Genomic DNA, 21162 nt, shown 5'->3' with positions numbered 1-21162 from the left:
TTAAGGAATGTGGGATTGTCTCACAATTGACACCTCCCAGAACACCACAGTTGAATGGTGTAGCTGAGAGGCGCAATCGAACCTTGCTGGATATGGTTCGTTCCATGATGAGTCGAGCTTCGTTACCAATCTCTTTCTGGGGGTATGCCTTAGAGACTGCCGCCCATATCCTTAATCTAGTCCCTACTAAAAAGGTTGCCAAAACACCTCACGAGATGTGGACTGGGAAAGTTCCCAATTTGGACCACATCAAGATTTGGGGTTGTGAAGCTTTCGTGAGGCGTGAGACTCATGATAAGCTTGAACCTCGAAGTGAGAGGTGTATTTTCATCGGCTACCCACAAAGATCCTTTGGTTACCTCTTCTACAGACCCAGTGATAATGTGGTCTTTGTAGCAAGAAGAGGAATCTTTCGTGAGAGAGAATTCATAAGCCAAGGGGACAGTGGGAGGCAAATTGACCTTGAAGAGCTTCAAGAGTCAAGTGGTGAAGGAACCTCAAATGCTATCGACAAACCTGAGGAGGAAACTCCTGTTGATCCGATAGATGAGTCTGTACCTCCAAGACGTTCCACTAGGGTAAGGAACACACCTGATTTTTATTATGGTTATCACATCACCACTGAAGGTGATACATTTATTAGTGATAGTACACTAATAGATTTGGATGAACCTAATAATTACAGGGAAGCCATGGCAGGCCCTGCGTCTGCTAAATGGAAGGAGGCTATGGATAGCGAGATTCAGTCCATGTATGACAATCAAGTTTGGAACTTGGTTGACAATGTACCAGGTCGTAAGACAATTGGGTGCAAATGGATCTTCAAGAAGAAGACCAACATGGATGGGAAGGTACATACTTACAAAGCGCGACTGGTTGCGAAGGGCTTTACTCAAACTTCGGGAGTTGACTATGATGAGACCTTCTCACCAGTAGCTAAGATTAAGTCTATTAGAGTATTGTTAGCCATAGCTGCATTTCATGATTATGAAATATGGCAAATGGATGTCAAAACCGCTTTCCTTAATGGGAAGTTGGCTGAGGATGTTTACATGGCTCAACCAGAGGGTTTTGTCGATACAAGATACCCTAATAGAGTGTGTAAGCTTGATAAATCCATTTATGGATTGAAACAAGCATCTCGCAGATGGAATCTTTGCTTTGATGAGAAAGTCAAAGAGTTTGGCTTTTCTAGGAGTGAGGATGAGTCTTGTGTGTATGTCAGGGCTAGTGGGAGCATAGTTAGCTTCTTGGTGTTGTATGTGGATGACATACTTCTCATAGGAAACGACGTCCCAACCTTGCAGGAGGTTAAGTCCTGGCTTGGGAAGTGTTTCGCTATGAAGGACCTTGGAGAAGCTACCAATATCCTAGGGATAAGGATATTGAGAGATAGGAGTAAGAGACTAATTGGACTTAGTCAAAGTACTTACTTGGATAAGGTGCTGAAGAGGTTCAGCATGCAAGAATCCAAGAAAGGGAATTACCCGTCCAGAGTAATGCCAAGCTGAGTAAGACTCAGAGTCCGAGTACAGAGGCTGAGATAGCTGAAATGAGTCATATACCATATGCTTCCGCTATGGGCTCAATCATGTATGCTATGACTTGTACTCGCCCTGATGTGGCCTTTTCTTTGAGCATGGTCAGTAGATATCAAGGGAACCCTGGCAAGGCACACTGGACAGCGGTAAAGAACATTCTCAAGTATCTGCGGAGGACTAAGGATTGGGTCCTTACCCTCGGAGGCAGTGATGACTTGAGAGTGGAAGGATATAGCGATGCTAGCTTCCAGACTGATAGGGATAATTTCCGCTCTCAGTCAGGCTGGGTCTTTATCCTAAATGGAGGGGCAATTACTTAGAAAAGTTCCAAGCAGGAGACAGTAGCTGATTCTACTTGTGAATCAGAGTACATAGCAGCAAGTGAAGCAGCTAAGGAGGCGATATGGCTAAAGAACTTCATTGGAGACCTTGGAGTTGTACCAGCTATAAAAGAGCCAATGGAAATTTTATGTGACAGCGAAAGTGCGGTTGCTTTGGCTAAGGAACCGAGAGATCACGGGAGATCTAGGCACATTGACAGAAAATACCATTTCATCAGACATCGAATAGAAGAAGGACTCCTCGTAGCTAAGAGGGTATCATCAGATGAGAACCCGACAGATCCCCTCACGAAGGGACTGAGCAGGGTTAAGCATTTACCGCATGCGAGGCGCATTGGGCTGAAGGATGATATTAGTTTCAATAATTAGATTCCTGAAACTTGTAAAATGTAATTGACATTTGATGATAAATAAAAGTTGTTATTTATTTATGAGTAAGGTGTTACTATCTTGTGTTCATTGTTTACTATGTTTCAATTTTGCATGTTTTTAGTTCCAGAATAATTATGTTATTATTCAAACCATCCACAGTCAGTCAAACTTTGGAAGTAAGTATTGATTTAAGACTGTCATGAATTATGGCTTGTATGATTTGTCTAAAAGTGCTTTGGACAATGCAATGGTTGCTACAACATTCATGAGTACTCATAAGGGCTGAGTATTGGATCCAACCCACGCTCACTTGCATCACTTCATGGAATTTATCTCGAGTGATCGTGAGACGGTAATATCATATAAATCTTCAAACCTAGAGATATGAGTTGTTGAATATGAGTTGGTTATTCATTGATTGTACGAAAACGAATTGGTAACTCGATGTTATAAAACGTGCCTTTGTGAATAATTCAACAAGTAGTTAGTACAAGCATATCAGTCGAAGTTTATCTGTTCCTTCTAGAAATAGAAGTGATATCTAGGCCCCTCGATGATTTGGTTTTGACCTATGTACCGGGCCCGGTCAGAACCTAATTGATGTGTTCAATTTAGTTCTATGTCGAAACAAATCAGAGATCGAGAAACAAATGCTGGACAATAAGTAAGACCATGTTCCAAGTGTTTGTCCGGCAGATATCATGAGAACAGAGGATTATATGATCACTTATCTTAAATGGCGTATCATCATCATCTCAGTTCCGAGATACTTTGAAAGAGCTACGATTGCTAGTCGGATTTTGAAGTTATATTTGCAAATATAGTTATTAGACTTATCCAAGTGGGAGACTGTTGGATATAGTGTCTAAGTCCATAACTTTATTTGGTATGTACTTGACCCGACCCGTCATGGTCCATTTGGGTTGCATGGCATTGCAATACTTGGATAGACTAGATGGGAGAGTATTAATCTAGTATTAATTTGGTGATCAAAATGAGTATTGATAATAGTATTATTTAATTAGTATTGATCGAGTATTAATCTAGTATTAATTTGGTGATCAAAATGAGACTAATTAAATATATAGGGTTGATTATGACAATCATCAATTCTTTTATGGTGGATTAATGATCCATGGTTTATGGGTTTGGTTATAACCATATGGAGCTCCATGGATAGTCCATGGGAGTTACAAACCCATGGGTCATGAGAAATCAAGAGTCATGACAACTAAGGGCATTCATGTGTAAACCCTAATTGTGACAACACTATAAAAGGAACCCTATGGCTAGCAAAATCGTGACCTAGTGTTACTAGAGAGGGCATAACCGATTTTGAGTGCTAGAAGTATTCTCTCAAGTTATTCCAAGTCTTGTGGTGTTGTGTGAAGCATTTGAGGCACAACATTTGGCATGCTAGGCTCACAAAGTTTTGAAGGAATCCAAGTAACAACAAGGTATGTATTTCTACTAGTTTCTATGTTTTATGTAATCCTCATGCCATGCTAGTTAGGAAATAACCTTGAAAAAGAAATTTGCATGTATATAGAGAAAACATAGATTCAAGGTTATTAGGGTTGCATGTACACTTAGGAAGTGTTAGAATGCTCCAAACCCATCAGCTAACTATTCCAGGTTCCCACTAGAACAACAGATTTCACAGATCCACTTATCCCTGCGATCCACTTATACTTCGCCATAACTCAGATAATCGTGCTATGAGTGACTTGCCACTCCCCAAGCTATCCATGAAAATCCAAAATACCATTACCGCTGGAGACCCAACACTGTCTGAAACATTGTTCTGCCTGGAAACACTGAACTGCCTGAACACTGAACTGCCTGAGCACTGTACTGCCTGGAACACTGAACTGCCTGAATACTGAACTGCCTGAAACACTGAACTGCCTGAAACACTGAACTGCCTGAACACTAAACTGCCTGAAACACTGAACTGCCTGAACACTGAACTGCCTGAAACACTGAACTGCCTGAACACTGAACTGCCTGAAACAGCATGCTGCTACATGGCTGTTTTCCAACAGCTATCGAGACCTTCCTGGTCTCAATTCATTCGTCAGTCATCTGACATACCAGGTTCCCTCCCGACTGCGGAGCCCCAAGGACTCCCTACTTATTCGCCTCACACAACTTCTGAACGAAATCCTTCTCTGAAACTAACAACTACTACTTATCTTGTCACTGTGGCCCTAACGGCCTTCTGATCTAATTGATCGATTCCACACGTCGAATCCTAAGGTTATCAACCCACAGCTAAATGCGATTGCTACATGACCAATTGTAGCCTTATATAACAAGTAAACTGAAGCAATCCATTGCTTCCTTGATCTCACAACTGCAGTGGCATCCAGACAATTCCGAAATCCACTTCGTGGATTTCCACATCCTTACTGCTACGCCCAAACTGGGGGGCTAATGTTCATTCCGCGTCCTAACAACGCGCTCATGCTGTCTACCAGCCAAGTGTATTCCATGGCTACGCCCGCAGTCTCACAACACTCTAGCACTACCTAACTGCTAGTGAATGCTACGGCTACACCCGCAGACTTACAACACTCTAACACTATCTGGCTGCTAGTGAATGCTACGGCTACACCCGCAGACTTACAACACTCTAACACTATCTGGCTGCTAGTGAATGCTACGGCTACACCCGCAGACTTACAACACTCTAACACTATCTGGCTGCTAGTGAATGCTACGGCTACACCCGCAGACTTACAACACTCTAACACTATCTGGCTGCTAGTGAATGCTACGACTACACCCGCAGACTTACAACACTCTAACACTATCTCATTCATTGGTTACTGATCCGAACACATCCGACGACGAGTATACATACGACCTATCATTCAAGACTGAACCCTTGTCCTGACTGGAATCCCCAACCTGATTCCCTAAGGCTTGCTGGCAAAGATTACGGGAATGCGATCTCCTTACTGGCAAGTTTTTCCAAACTTCCATCTCACACTATCCTCAAAGCACACATCTGTCTGGACTGTCTTCCTTTCTGATAAGGATGCGAAACTTATCCCAGTTTCAAAACTGCTCCTACTTCTGAATCCTTGGATGATTCTCCCCCTCTTTGATTCAACTAACGTCTTACAGCACATAATGCTGGAAGTATCCTCAATCCTTCTTACCATTTTATGCCCAATCTGCTGAAAACCATGTTTGCCATTGCTAGTGTGTCACTACTAACCAATCCAAAAGATCACACCACTTCCAAGAATCTGAATACATTTCCGATGATAACCTGCTAGACCCAGGAAGCTCTGAATCTCAATTGGAGACCTCGGAAACTCCTACTGTATCATGGCCTCTACCTTAGCCGGAACGACTAGAATACCCTTCTGATTGACAAGGTACCCAAGAGATTGCACCTCGCACAACCAGAACTCACATTTGGAGTACCTTGCAAAAAGTATCTCCCTTCTCAAGGTCTCTAGCACCTCCTTCAGGTGCTCCTCGTGCTGGAATATAACCGATCTAAACCCGAACTACACCTTCCCAAAGGTAGTGAGATACTACCGAGTCTTACTCATACTTGCTACAGTTACTGCATCCGAAGTAACCTGCTCTATAGGGGACGTCCTCCAGCTATCATTCCAAATCCAAGATATGCAGATGGCATATGACTCACTCACAAGTAGGTAATATAATATTCCAATATATGTACCTACTAAATCGGTGTAGTAACATAACAACAACATCATAAATAATAATTGACAGGAAGGTAAAAGATACATACCTCCAACCTCCCGTGCTGCTCGAATCCTTGCTGAAATCAACCGGAATGCTCTGCTCCGAGCCGTGGGCGCCCTTGCCCGACCCTGACGTCTGCTGGCGGTTCTCGAAGTCACAGGGGCAGGAGCTGTCACCTGCCCTGCTGAACACAAACTCGGACAATGGGCCTTCTTGTGGCCCATCCGACTGCAATGGAAACATATTGGGTCAAGTCCCTGGGCGATGGTAGCAGTACAATCTCTGCTAAAATGACCAGTCTGGCCGCACTTGAAACAGCCAAGATCACCACCTCTACTACTCCTATACGCACCCCCGTGCGTCCTGCCACACTTACCGCATCGACTGCGTCACTAGAAGTCTCTCGATCTCGAACTCGGCCCTTTGGTTCTTTTACCCGAACCTGTGGGCCACTGAACCTCATCCGATTTCCTCTTCCTTTCTGACTCCCGGTCAATCTCTCGCTCCTGCGTTACCCCATCGTTCCCATCAATCGTCTGAACAACCGCTGTCTGATCCTGGAGCTTCTCGGTCAACCTATCAGTGACCCTCTCGACGATGTCGGGTAGCTCCTCGCGATCGACTCGTGATACCTCCGCAGCAACCCAATCATGCAGAGAACTCTCCTGGGGACAGGGTGCCCCACTCACTCCCGACCCCAGATGGCAAGAGCTAAAAATAGGATCCCCCTCCCTGATGGATCCCTGGGATCCATAAGAGTCGGGCTCTAGACAAGCCGCAAACATCCCTGAAACTATCCCAGCCCTAAAGGCCTCAAGACGACTATCCAAAAGCTCCACGATGGCCTCCCTAACCGAAACGAATATCAAAGGAGTCTGGTCAATGATGTTGCGCATAATCTCTGCGGAAATGACATCTCTCATCTGATCATCAAGTTGTCCGGCTCTAGAGCCTGAGCCAGATCCCTCCCCGACACCTGAACTGCCAACTGGTATCTCGCGCAACGTCACCATGCTGAAAACATATCGCAATAACTGTTAGAATTCTCATTGCTGCTGAGGGATCTCACACACACTCTACAATTTCGTTGGTTTCGTCTTGGCCCCTCTTGAATCGAGTACGGATCCTCTGCTTTCAGTAGTACGGGCCCATACTACCTTCCACATCTATCCGTACTTTCCTCAAGAGTTACCTTAACTCAACCAGCCCCTTCTACTGCTATTGATCCCTGCTACTCTCATCCTAGGCTTGCCCTAGGCAAATCTCTGACTCTACCCAAACCAGTCCTCAGCTGCTGAAGGCCTCCTTGTAATGCCAATTAGTCATCACCTGAATACCATCACATGTGACGAGGCTCAGATAATCCTTCGAGTAAAAGACTCCTCCCTACAACGGTTAGACTCAAACGATAGTTGCGCAATAGGGCCAAATCCAACACTCTGAGATTATTCAACCTTGATCACATGTGACGTGACGTATTCACCTAATGGCTAACTCCCATCACTCAGAGTCCCACAAAGCACAAAGCAAGCAGCATTCAGACACAGGAAACTACTCAAGCATTTCTATCCTTATAACAAGAAACTGTACTAGCATACAATGCTAAGCTCATACTATCAGGCATAACCTAAACAGGCTATCCTACTGCTGTCTACTCAATACTGGCATGCAATTCTCATAAAGCTGAAACACATATAGCAGGAACATAAGGCATCCTCCTAGATCCTTAGTCCTATTCTGGCATGCTGTTCTACTGAAACTGAAACTGATAATCATAATATAAACTTGTATGGGTAATTTGGGAGTACTTACTTGAGCTCGGCTGATTGCATGCACCACACCCTTTTTCTCTTTTCAGAGTTCTTTTCTTTTTAAAAATTCTTTTTGCTTTTCTAAAACTCTTTTCCTTTTTAAGTTTCTTTTTGCTTTTCTAAAACTCTTTTCTTTTGAAAACTTTATGCCACTTCCTTAGTTTGAGTTCAGACACACTCGGGAGTGCGCCCGAATCCCTCAAACCAAGGCTTTGATACCAACTTGTAACGACCCAAAATCATGACTAAAAATTTCATTTTAGAAACATTACTTAAACCACAACTGTCAAATCATAACATAAATCATAACATAAAATCATAATGTTAATTCAAAACATAATCTTCTTATCATAGTAAAACATCCCAGGCTGACTAGCTATGGTGTGTGCCATGCGATCATCCTGAGCTCTACTCTCCGCTACCGGAAATACCTGAAACCAAAACTGAAAACTGTAACCACGAAGCTTAGTGAGCTCCCCCAAACTACCACATACCATACAATAACATATAAAGCACATATTGGGCCTTGCCCACTGCATCGGACCGAAGCCCGGACTAACTGGGGCCTTGCCCCCTGCATCGTACAGAAGTCCGGACTAACTGGGGCCTTGCCCACTGCATCGGACCGAAGTCCGGACTAACTGGGGCCTTGACTCCTGCATCGGACCGAAGTCCGGACTGACTGAACATAGCATAACATAATCATAACTACTAGTATAAACACATATACTGCATACTGCATCGGACCGAGGTCCGGACTAACTAACACATAAACATGTCTGAATCACAAAGACATCAAGCATATTGTACTACTGCATCAGACCAATGTCCGGAACTACTGCTATCTAAACGGGCCGGCATTGTGGCCGTAGACCCGTTCCTACTGGAAGGAAACTCACATGTACTGCTGAACTCTGCTGATAATCCTCTGGCTGCTAATCGACTATTCTCTAAAGCGCTGCTCTCCTAGCTCACCGAGCTACCAACACCAAATAATAGAACTTAGCCTAAACTGTCCTCCAGAGGTCAACTAAGTCAACTCTGGTAAAGGTCCTGGTCAAAGTCAACCTTCCAGTTGACTCGACTCGCCGAGTTGTTCAACCAACTCGCCGAGTCCATGCTCCTCAAATCCCAAAACAACCCCGACTCCACTCGTCGAGTCTAGCGAGAACTCGACGAGTTCCCCTTCATCTAACACTTCAGGACTATCTTCAACCGACTCGCCGAGTTGTTATACAACTCGCCGAGTCCATTTTCATCAGCTAAGAAGATTGCCTTGGACTCGCCGAGTTCCTCATTGAACTCGTCGAGTACCAGGATCTTCATGTCCATCACGGACACAGACTGGCTGAGCCTTTTTCTAACCTCACTCACTGATCCGACTCATAAACGGAAGGGTTTGGGTTTTGCGACCCGACTCGCCGAGTCCATGACCTGACTCGCCGAGTCCTCCTTGTGACAACTTTAGTCTGTCTCTTTCAGTCTATTCCAACACTTCCAACTCATAGATCTGGACTCCTTATGCTAGCATTGCACGTAAAGTTGCTGACTTTATGTGCATGCAAGGGGGTTATGAGGCTAGAACACCAAATCCAAGCTATAATGGAGGTCTAAGCCATGAAAGGGAACCATAGTTGAGAAAAACTTCTTCCTCAGAGTTCCTAAGGCTCAAAGATGCTTTGATCTAGTCTCTATTCGTCCTCAAAGGCTCAATACTTGGTTTGGCCTTGGAAATGGTCCCAAAAGTCTCATAAAAGGGACATGAAGAGATCTAAGAAACCATAGATCAAGGTAAGAGCTTGATTACCAGAAAGTGATGAGGAAGAGGGACTCCTTCTGCATCTACAATCACTCCTTAGCTCTTCCAACTCCTTCTTCTTCTTCTAGACTTCAATCACTCAAGAACACACAATAATAGCTCATACTTTCATAGAGGACACTAGGGTTTCGCTCTGGACAGTGGGGCTGTAAATGAAGCCCTAGAAATGGGAAATGAGATGCTTAAATAGGGTGCCAAGTCCCGAAATTAGGGTTTCCCAAACCAGACCAGACTCGCCGAGTACACTAGCTGACTCGTCGAGTCGGTCACTTAACCTTGCACATGGATCCCACTCCGACTCGCCGAGTCATCCCTTGGACTCGACGAGTTGACTCCTTTGACTTAGGGCTTTGCTTACCTTTCTTGGTCTTTCTGATTCTGGGTGTTACACAAGGTGTGAATAACCATGCAAATTAGCTTGGTAGTCTCGATGTCATTAATCACCTAATCAATGTGCCGGTTAACCACACACACTCTATTGATCAATGATAATTTACAAGAAACCCATTGCCATCCTTAATTAGTCCACATTAGTGTGTCGGTTAACCACACACGCTCCACTAACTGACCAATAAGGTGCAATGTGCAATTTCATGGGTTAGCATCAAATTGACATTTTCCTAAAGTAACTAAGATTGGGAATTTATAAAAGGTTTAGTTATTTTATATTTGATTATACTTTTAATGAGGATTTAAATGTCCTATCAAACCCGTTCGGCTAACGAACCTGCACTGGTCAAGGAAGCGGTGGGTGAGAGTGGACACCCATTCAATCGCCATTTTATAGGCAATTTCCTTATACCCCCCTTATAGACCAGCTTCGTGAATGAGGCCTACTAATGGTAAGACTGACTTTTAACTTATACATATATAATATATTAGACTTTTCAATTTATATAGTATAAGGGTGTATTTTAAACATTTAAAATACTTGGTGGTTTAATTTATTAATAAATTAGACTTTTAATTTAATTAAACTTAAACCATGTCATTATGTATTTATTAATTCTCTCTTTTAATTAAACACTTAATTAATTTAATAAAACCATAAGGGTGTATTTTGAACTATTCAAAATATCAAGGTTCTAAATTTAAGATTACACAATTAAGGCTACTTAATTAAATTTTAATTTACAAAACCAATATGTGCACTTTTGAAACTTTTCAAATTACTAGGGATTTAGAATTTAATATTTCAAAATGGAAACCTTTTAAATTCCAAAACTTGAGGGCAAGTTTTGAAACTTTTCAAAGCCTCTTGAATTCCATAACTTAAGGAGTTAATGTTTCATGAATGAGACTTTTCATATTCCATAACTTGATGACAAGTTATGAAACTCTTCAAAAAACATTTAGATCAAATTTAACTAATACAATTACCATATAATTTATTATTTACCAAATTCACCTAATTTAACTCACACACCAAAACAATTCAAATCAAATAACACAAATAATCAACTTATTATCTTAAAATTTGATAATTGTCTTTTAATTGGATGAGGACAATCATCACCATATCAGAAAAAATGAATTTTATGATACAAAACAATTTGTGGTAATGATTCTAATCCAATTCTGGCCAAAAAAAACTCGAAAATCCGCAACCAAAAGATCTTACTCGTCGAGTGCATGACCTGAACTCATCGAGTTGTCAGTCTGTGAGTGAACTCGTCCAGAAATGAGACTTTTTCAGCTTTGAAAATTTAACCAATGCATCAATATAACAGAAAACACCCTAGGCTCTAATACCACTGTTGGTTTTTAAGAACTATAACATCCCTATGGTGCACATACAACCCTAATGCTTTGGATCTATGTTTTCTCAAGTTATAAATGCAATATTCTTTTTCCAAAGCATGAAGCCAAACTAGCATGCACATTTGATATTTGAATCATAAAAGCTATTTAGCACATCAAGTGTGATGCCTCTAATGTGTCACAAACACCATAAGCAAATGGATAATAGTGAGAGAGAGGCTAATAGGCACCAAAAACGGCTAGGGTTTCATCTTGGAATTGTTGGCCGATTTTAGGGTGCATAGGGGTTACTTTTATAGTGTCGAATTCCTAGGGTCACTTGTAAACCCTAATACATTCTCTTAGGCTTTTGATCCAATAATTCATTTAGACTAACACTTTATGGACTTTCACATAAGCTTAGTCCATCACTAATCAATCATGGATCATTAGCCCAAACTATATGTATCATTGATTTACATAATCAGCCCCCGTTAGTTTAATCAGTTTCTTTTGATCACTAAATTAATTCCAAATTAATTCTTGACCAATACCAATTAAATAATATGAGTTCTCAATTAATATATTATTCTTATAATATATTAATAAATCACAAATAACATCTTTCTCAAATATCCATCCTATCAATTTTCTCTGGTGAAGGCAACCCAAAAGGACCATGCTACTATCGGGTCAAGTACACACCAATTATGGTTATGGGCTTAGACACCTAATCCAATAAGGATATGTGCAACAATCTAAATTTTCAAACAAAATTTTCATTTTTAAAACCACATAAAATCCAATATCACATTTTCAGAAACCCAAATGTATAAATTGTTCAAAACATAAGACAATAAGATGTATGATAATATCCCAAAATCCTCAGAAACATAATCTCTAACTGGTGTGTACAATCAAGTCGACGCCTTCCCGCGATCTTTAGAGGTACCTGAAACACATTTCACACAACACGGTAAGCACGGAGGTTAGCGAGTTCCCTAACATACCATGCACAAATGATTAGCCTCTTATGGCTATATCTCGATAAGGACCCTTCGGTCATGTGTCTCCGTGAGGACCCTCCGGTCTCACAGCTCGGGTCGGACCCTTCAATCCGATATCTCAGTGAAGACCCTCCAGTCTCATAACTCGTTTTGGACCCTCGGTCCTAACTCAATAAGGCACACATAATATATAGTATAAATCACGAAGACAAAATGCATAATATCATATAACTCAGAATAAGCACATAAGACCCTCCGGTCTGTAACTCAAATAGACACTCCGGTCGATGCTCAGATAAGACCCTTCGGTCACTCAATATTACCACTCAGGTAAGAATAGGGAGAACACTCACCTTGTAAGCAAAGCAAGTATATCTCCTACTCAACGGTTGGTCTCGAATCCGCCTACATATCATAATTATCTCTAAATAACACTTTGTAATAACCACTCTAAAGATATTAAGCCAACCCCTTTACATACTATTGGAAAGGGTGAAAAGACCATTATACCCCTCCATGGCCTCCATAACCATAACTTTACCAACCCTTGAAGTCAACGGAAGTCAACACTCGAGTCAACAGTCCATGTTGACCCAACTCGTCGAGTGCACCTATGCGACTCGTCGAGTTCCTCCTGTTCTCAGAAAATCGGGAAAAATCCAACTCAACTCGCCGAGTTGTCTCATCAACTCATCGAGTTTGCACCTGTACAGACTATTGGGGAAAACCCTAACCGACTCGTCGAGTTGGCTCATGGACTCTTCGAGTCCCTCTAGTCCATTTCTCATTCAGACGATTCTAAGCAGAACTAAAGTCCCAAACTCTAGATCTAGCCTCCCAAGGCTGAAATACCATGTAAAGCTGCAAGCTTTACGTCCATGCATGGAACCTAGGGCTGAAAATGCCAAAACAAAGCTCTATACAAGGTTTAATGTTTGGATCTTGGCCAATAGCTTGATAAAGCTTCAATCCTTAGGCCCAAGGGACCTCATACTGTCTAGATCTGAAGTGTCAACTTCATAGCATGCTCAAACAACTTAAAGGGTAAAAAGGGAAGATGAAAATGGCCATTAACTCCCTAGTGAATAGATCTAAGCTAACAATGATCAAGGTGATAACTTTTTACCTCCAAATAGTAGCTAGCATTGAAAGAACACTGGATCCAAGGGCTTCTTCTTGTTCCAAGCCTTATGCTCTTCTATCTCCTTCCAAGAATGCACCAAATCACACACTTTTAACCTCTCTCTCTCTCACAGGTGATACCATATCGTTTAGGGTTTCTCTCAGGGTGCTCAAGTGATAAGGGAGGCGGAATGAAAGGCTTAAGGTCCTTTAAATAGGGGACAAACCCTGAAAATTAGGGTTTTCACACTCAGCTCCCACTCGTCGAGTTGGGGTCCTCCAACTCGTCGAGTAGACTCTAAAAACCCCGCAGCTATCTCCATTTCTACTCGGCGAGTTGGGGCCTCTAACTCGTCGAGTCGCCTTGAAAAAATGAATATCACTTAATTAAATATTAAATCATTCTCCGGAATGAACTTTGGGTACTGCTCACGCATCTCTGACTCCGGCTGCTAAGTCCACTCGGATCCCTTCTCATGCTGCCACTGAACCTGAACTTAAGGCACCTCTTTATTCCTCAAGACCTTCACCTTCTTATCCAATATCGTCATCAGCTTCTCGATGTAGTTCAGGTGATCATCAACCTGAATGTCCTCTAAAGGGACCACTGTCGTCTCGTCGGCTACACACTTCCTTATGTGGGACACATGGTGTTATGAATCTGAATCAACTCTGCAGGCAACTTTAACCGATAAGCTACCTCACCCACTCGAGCGATCACTCTGAAAGGACCGATGTATCTAGGGCCTAATTTGCCCCCTTTTTTGAATCAGATCACCCCTTTCCATGGGGATACCTTCAGGAGGACATAATCTCCGACTTGGAAATCTAGCTCTGACGCCGCCTGTCTGCGTAACTCTTCTGATGACTCTGGGCCGTCAGTAACCTCTTTCTGACCTGTTGTATCTGCTTTGTCGTCTTGAGAACTATCTTAGTGCTCCCATCACTTTCTGCCCTACCTCTCCCCAAATGGTGGGGGTACGACACCTCCTCCTGTATAAAAGCTAAATGGGAGGCATACTGATACTGGAGTGATGGTTGTTGTTGTATGAAAACTCAGCCAAGGTCAAGTAAGTATCCCAACATCTATAGAACATGCGCATAGCATGTCCTCGAGCGTTTGAATCCTCCGCTCGCTCTGCCCGTTTGTCTGTGGGTCGTAAGCGGTGCTAAAATGCAACTAGTACCCAACTCCTCATGAAATTTCTTCCAAAACCTGGAAGTAAAACGCACATCTCGATCTGACACTATTTATGTTGGCCCCGCATTCCGTGCCACCACCTCTCGAACGGTGATCTCGGCGAATTTCTCAGCAGAAGAACTCTCACTTATAGCCAGAAAGTGACCACTCTTCGTCAACCGATCTACAATCACCCATATCGCATCAACACCTCGCGCAGTCCTCGGTAACTTGGTAATGAAATCCATGAAAATCTGCTCCCACTTCCATAGAGGAACCTCCAAGGCTGCAACTTGCCATGAGGAAGCTGGTGCTCTGCCATGACCAGGCGACAGGTCAAGCATCTCTCGACTACCCATGCCACATCTCTCTTCATACAGGGCCACCAATAATCCCTTCTCAAGTCCAAATATATCTTAGTGGCCCCAGGGCGGATGGAAAACCTCGACTTATGGGCCTCCTCCATCAAGGTCTGCCGAGCTCCACCTGAATATGGCACCCATATCCGCCCACGGAAGGTCATAAGCCCCCGACTATGAGTCTCAAACTCATAAATTTGCCCGATCACCCGCTCTCTCTTACGGTTCATTGGTCTCATGGCCACCACTTGGGCCTCTCGGATGGTATCTAAGACTGGATTCATCACCGTCATCCTCATGCACACGTCTCGGATCGGCGCACCCGCTGCTCTATGACTCAGGGCATCGGTTACCACATTACCGCCAGGATGATACAAAATCTCACAATCATAGTCTTTCACTACATCCAACCACCTCCTATGTCTCATATTCAGGTTGGGTTGATCCATAAGGTACTTCAGGCTTTTATGGTGTGTGCATATGGTACATCGGACACCATAAAGATAGTGGCGCCAAATCTTGAGGGCGAATACCACCGCTCCCAGTTCCAAATCATGGGTGGGATATCTCGTCTCGTGAGGCTTCAGCTGCCTCGACGCATATTGTAGAGACCCATTTTTATAACAAACGGTGAGTGCGGAAGAAAGATATCTTGAGATTAATCGTGTTTTTGGAAGTATGAACACGAAGAACATATTATGAGTTCATAAAAAGAGACCAAGAGAGAATAATCATAATATTGCATGAAGAACATGGTGGGAGAGAAACTCTCCCTGGGTGGGAGAACCCACCACTTCTCTCTCTAGGATTACATTGTAAGAAAAGTAATCTCTAACTATGGAAAAGATAAGATAGCTAAAGTAAGATATGACCAACTCTCCCTTTATATAGGAGGGAGAGTATTTACACCATAAATACATAAAGGGAAAATACAACCTAATAAACACTCATTATTTGTGGAGCATTTCCATGCACCAACATTCTCTCCCTAAATGCTTACAAATGATGAGAGATCCAATAAGTGATACAAGGCTATAATACAGTAATCCGACTAGCAAGTGTGGTAATAAAATGAAATCAAGTGTTGAAATGTCTCTGAAACTCTGAAGTGTCTATGAAGTCTGAAACTGGCCATGAATCTCTAACAATGAAGGTCTTCGGCTTCAAAGCATAACCAATGAAGCAGAAAAAATAAGATCCAAATCTTCAAACAAGTTATAATCACCCGAAGAAGGAGGTCACCATGAGCAAGTAGAAGATCCAATAAAAGAAACACATCGGCTTCAAAAGTCTGAAAAACATCTCGAGTTCTCGAATCATAATACACCAAAATTCTTCAAAGAATAACCTACTAACAATATGAAGCATCCATAAAATGAAGTCCGGATAAAAATAATGTGAGTCCAAAAACATGGTCTAGCAATGCCGAAAATTTGATCCAAGGACCAAAAATAAGTGCCACATCACATTGCCAAAATAATCTTCGTCTTCAACATATCACAAATCCAAACTCGTGAAACCATAAGATCTGAACCGGATGCGAACACAAAATCATCTTGTGGTAGAGTCCGAATAAAAAATAATCTGAATCGGAAAACATCGAGTAATGCCAAAAATTTGATCCGTAAAGACCAAAAAGAAGTGCCACATCGCATCACTAAATAAATAATCGTCTTTAGAAGTCTTCAAAATCCAAACTCAAACAATCATAATAACCAAATCCGGATGATATTGTCTCCCTATTTTTGATAACCAATGACCGGATATCAAAAATCAATAAATCATCGGATGGAGAGTGTCGGATACCAAGAGATAATAGAGAAGCTCTCCCTAGATGTATGAAGGGTCTCGATAAGAAACGAGAAAGAGTAAAAGAGATACTCTTGCGGTCATGAGGAAGCGGGTGACATAGTTGCTGAAGCTGTGCTGAGAATAATCTGTTGTGCCAAAAATATATCCAAATATCCAAACTGCGGTGCCGGAACACTTGAAGTGGTCTTCAATAGAGAATAAAGTCCACATGCTCAAGATACATGATTCGTCAACCAAAAATCAAGAGCGACAAGTCATAAAATCCCATAAAGTGAAGAATGCGAAACAACTTTGTTGATCAATCGCCGTTGCGGTGCAAGCATCACAAAAATAATATGAAGTCCGACTGCAGTAGGAGTATTCTTCCAATAATAACTGGCATGAAATGAACCAATGTGACAATCCAAGGTTCGGTTGTGGCAAAAATTGGTGTTAAAAAAAAATTGGTGAAAAAAAAATTGGTTTTAATAAAAAAATTTGGCGAAATAAAAATTGTTGGCGTTAAAAAAAAATTGGCTAAATAAAAAAAATTGGCTGAAATAAATAATTGGTGTTAAAAAAATAAATGGCTAAATAAAAAAAATTGGTTGAAAAAAAAAATTAATCGAAAAAAAAAATAATGCAGAAAAAAAAAACTGAATAAAAAAAAGTCTTGAAAAAAAAAGGGTTTAAAAAAAAAGGGAAGGAAAAAGGAGGGGAGGGGAGGAAAAAAAAAGGTGGAAAGGAGGGGGGAGGAGGAGGGAAGGAAGGAGGAGGGGGGCTGAAGAAAGAAGGAAGGAGGAGGGGAGGGGGAAGGAGGGTCGAAGGCTACTGATGGAGGAGGGTCTAGGGAAGGTTGCAGATGAGAGAGGGTGGCTAGGGTGGGAGGTAGTTTCGGTAGGAGGTGATTGCGGATCAGAGGGAAAGGTGGGGGTCTTGGGTGCGGACGAGGGAGCTGGGTGCGGATGGTGTATAGCTGGCTGCGGTAGCTGAGGAGCAACTAGACTGCGGTGCGAAGTAGCGGTAGGCGCGAGCAGGCAATGCGGTCTAGATGGCGTTGCGGCTTTAAGAGGACAGTGGGTCAGGTTGGTTGCGGATCAAGCAGTCAGGCGCGACTGCGTTGCGAGGAGCAGATATGCGAGCTGCGGTAGGGAATGCCTGCGGTCCGAGTTGCTGATGGCCGCTGCGGTCTGAGGCTGCTGATAGCTTCGGTCCGGAATAAGCAAATGACTGCAGTCTCTCGGCTGCGGATAGGGACCTGAGAGGACCTCGGATCAAGGCTAAGAAGGGTTGCGGGTAGGCTTCTAAGGGGACTCTGGTAGGTAGTTTTTGGCTGCGGTCCGGGGGGCTGAGAGGGGCTGAACAGGTGACGAAAAATGCTATTTTTTCATGAAAAATGGTACCGCAAAGGCCATTTATTCATATTTTAATAAGGGAATCTTTTTATAAAGCATTCTAAGTCAAAGGTGGGTCTTGGGAAGGCAAAAAGAGGAGTGTGCAGGGGGTTTTTAGGGACAAAAGGTGATGGGAAAGGACAATGTCACATGGTTTTTGTCTTTTTGAGGGAGCAAATAGTGGAATACTCTTTACCCAAAAGAGTAACAAGGACAATATGCTTTTTGCAAACAAATAATACGTCCAAATTTCTTCAAATCAAAGATCCACAGCAACAATTTAAAATTGAGAGATATGAAGATAATACCTCTTATGATGAGAAAAAGTGTTGGGAAAAAGTCTTCAAAAGAAATTCTCCACTTTCTTCATGAATAATAAGCCCATTAATCTTTGTGTCTTCACATCCAAGAAAAAGAATAACTTCTGGAGCAAATTCTTCAACAATTTGGAGACCATAAAATTAATTTCTTCTCCCATTTCTTCATTTCTTCAACAGCAAAAATAATAAACTTTTAAGAACATCTTCTTCCAGCAATAAATAGAACGAGCAGCAGCAGCAACAATTTATTTTATTGAGTAAGAATCACCCAGAAAATAAAACTAAGAACGAACTTCATAAAAAAAATTCCGGTAAGAAACCCGAAAAAAAATTTCTTGCAGAAACACGGAAAAATCACAAGATAATCACCGAACGGGAGTCGTTCCCTTGAAATAATCGTGAGATCTTCAAGGTACGTCTCTGATACCAATTGTAGAGACCCATTTTTATAACGAACGGTGAGTGCGGAAGAAAGATATCTCGAGATTAATCGTGTTTTTGGAAGTATGAACACGATGAACATATTATGAGTTCATAAAAAGAGACCAAGAACAGAGAGAGAATAATCATAATATTGCATCAAGAACATGGTGGGAGAGAAACTCTCCCTGGGTGGGAGAACCCACCACTTCTCTCTCTAGGATTACATTGTAAGAAAAGTAATCTCTAACTAAGGAAAAGATAAGCTAGCTAAAGTAAGATATGACCAACTCTCCCTTTATATAGGAGGGAGAATATTTACACCATAAATACATAAAGGGAAAATACAACCTAATAAACACTCATTATTTGTGGAGCATTTCCATGCACCAACACATATGCTATCGCGTGTCCCCTCTGCATCAATACGACACCCGTCCCCGATATAGATGCATCATAGTAGACTACGAAGTCCTCCACTCCCTCAGGAAGGGCTAACACTGTAGCTTCACACAATCTTTGGCAAAGAGTCTCAAATGAGGCCTGCTGCTCGGGCCTCCAGACAAAGGTATCACCCTTCCTTGTCAATCTGGTGAGAGGAACGTCAATCTTGGAGAAATCTCTGATAAACCTACGATAGTAACCTGCCAAACCTAGAAAACTCGTGATCTCGGATGGGGATCTCGACACCTCCCATCGCATAACGGCCTCAATCTTGGCCGGTTCGACCAAAATCCCCTTCTGATTAACGAGGTGTCCCAAGCACTGGACCTCTCTTAACCAGAAGTCACACTTGTAGAATTTGGCATAAAGCCTCTCCATCCTCAATACTCCAAGAATCTCCCGCAGATGCTCCTCATGCTGTTCCCTAGACCTCGAGTACACCAAAATGTTGTCGATGAACACGATCACCGACCGATCCAAAATGGGCCTGCACACCCGGTTCATGAGTTCCATGAACGCTGTCGGTGTGTTGTTGAGCCCGAAAGGCATCACCACAAACTCATAATGCCCATAACGAGTTCGGAAAGCTGTCTTCTGGATATCCTCCTCACAGACTCTCATATGATGATACCCAGATCTCAAATTAATCTTGGAAAACCAAGGCGCCCCCTGCAACTGATAAAACAAATCGTCGATCCTCAATAGTGGATAACGGTTCTTGACCGTCAGCTTGTTCAAGTCCCGATAATCGATGCACATCCGGTGTGAACCATCCTTTTTCTTGAAAAAAAGGATCGGCACTCCCCACGGTGAGCTACTCGGTCTAATAAAACCATTTCCCAACAGCTTCTGGAGCTGCGAGGACAACTACTGCATCTCAGGCGGCGCAAGGCGATAAGGTGCCTTGGCAATAGGTGTCACACCTAGAATCAGATCGATCCGGAACTCCACCTGCCTCTTAGGCAGCACACCCGACAATTCATCGGGGAAAACATCCGGGAACTCACATACTACTGGAACATCGGAAATAGAACTCGGCCTCTCAGTGGAAACTCGCGTATCCATCACATACGCTAAAAACCCCATGCATCCTTGCTGTAAACTTTACCTCGCCCTGGCGGCAGAGCCGAAAGATGATCCCGATCTAGTTCCCTCGCCATACATAGTAAGTACTCCCCCACTAGGGTCTCGTATGGTAACCATCTGACGCTCACAGTCAATCACGGCTCCAAACCGGCTCAACCCATCCATGCCCACTATGACACAGACATCACCCATAGCTATCGGTACCAGATCTATTGGGAACTCAACACCGAAGATCTGTAAAACAGATCCCCGGAACACATCGGTGGCAAAAACCACACGCTCATCAGCTATAGAAATCTTCAGCGGTCGACTCAACGCCTCGCGTCTAACACTAATGTGACGATTAAAGGATAAAGACACGAAAGATCGACTTGCACCCGAGTCAAATAACACCAAGACAGGCACAGAACATACAAGAAAAGTACCTATATGCAGCACAGAATAAGCATAACAAATCTCGAAATAACATAAATAAGGAGATACGTACCAGCAACAAAATTAGGTGCTGCACGGACCTCCTCCGCAGTCAGCTGGAATGCTCTCCCTCAAGCTCTCAAAACCTCGGACTTCCCCGGCCAACCATCAGTAACATGTAAATCTGTAGGAGAAAAAGCCTGGGCTCATCCCTGAGTGAGCTGATGACACTCAGCCTTCCGGTGGCCAGTTTGGTTGTAATGAAAGAAAAC

This window comes from Lactuca virosa, chromosome 4 (assembly GCF_052849685.1).
Source record: "Lactuca virosa cultivar CGN04683 chromosome 4, Lactuca_virosa_CGN04683_v6, whole genome shotgun sequence".
In the NCBI taxonomy this organism is placed as follows: Eukaryota; Viridiplantae; Streptophyta; class Magnoliopsida; order Asterales; family Asteraceae; genus Lactuca; species Lactuca virosa.
This window is presented reverse-complemented; position numbering follows the sequence as displayed.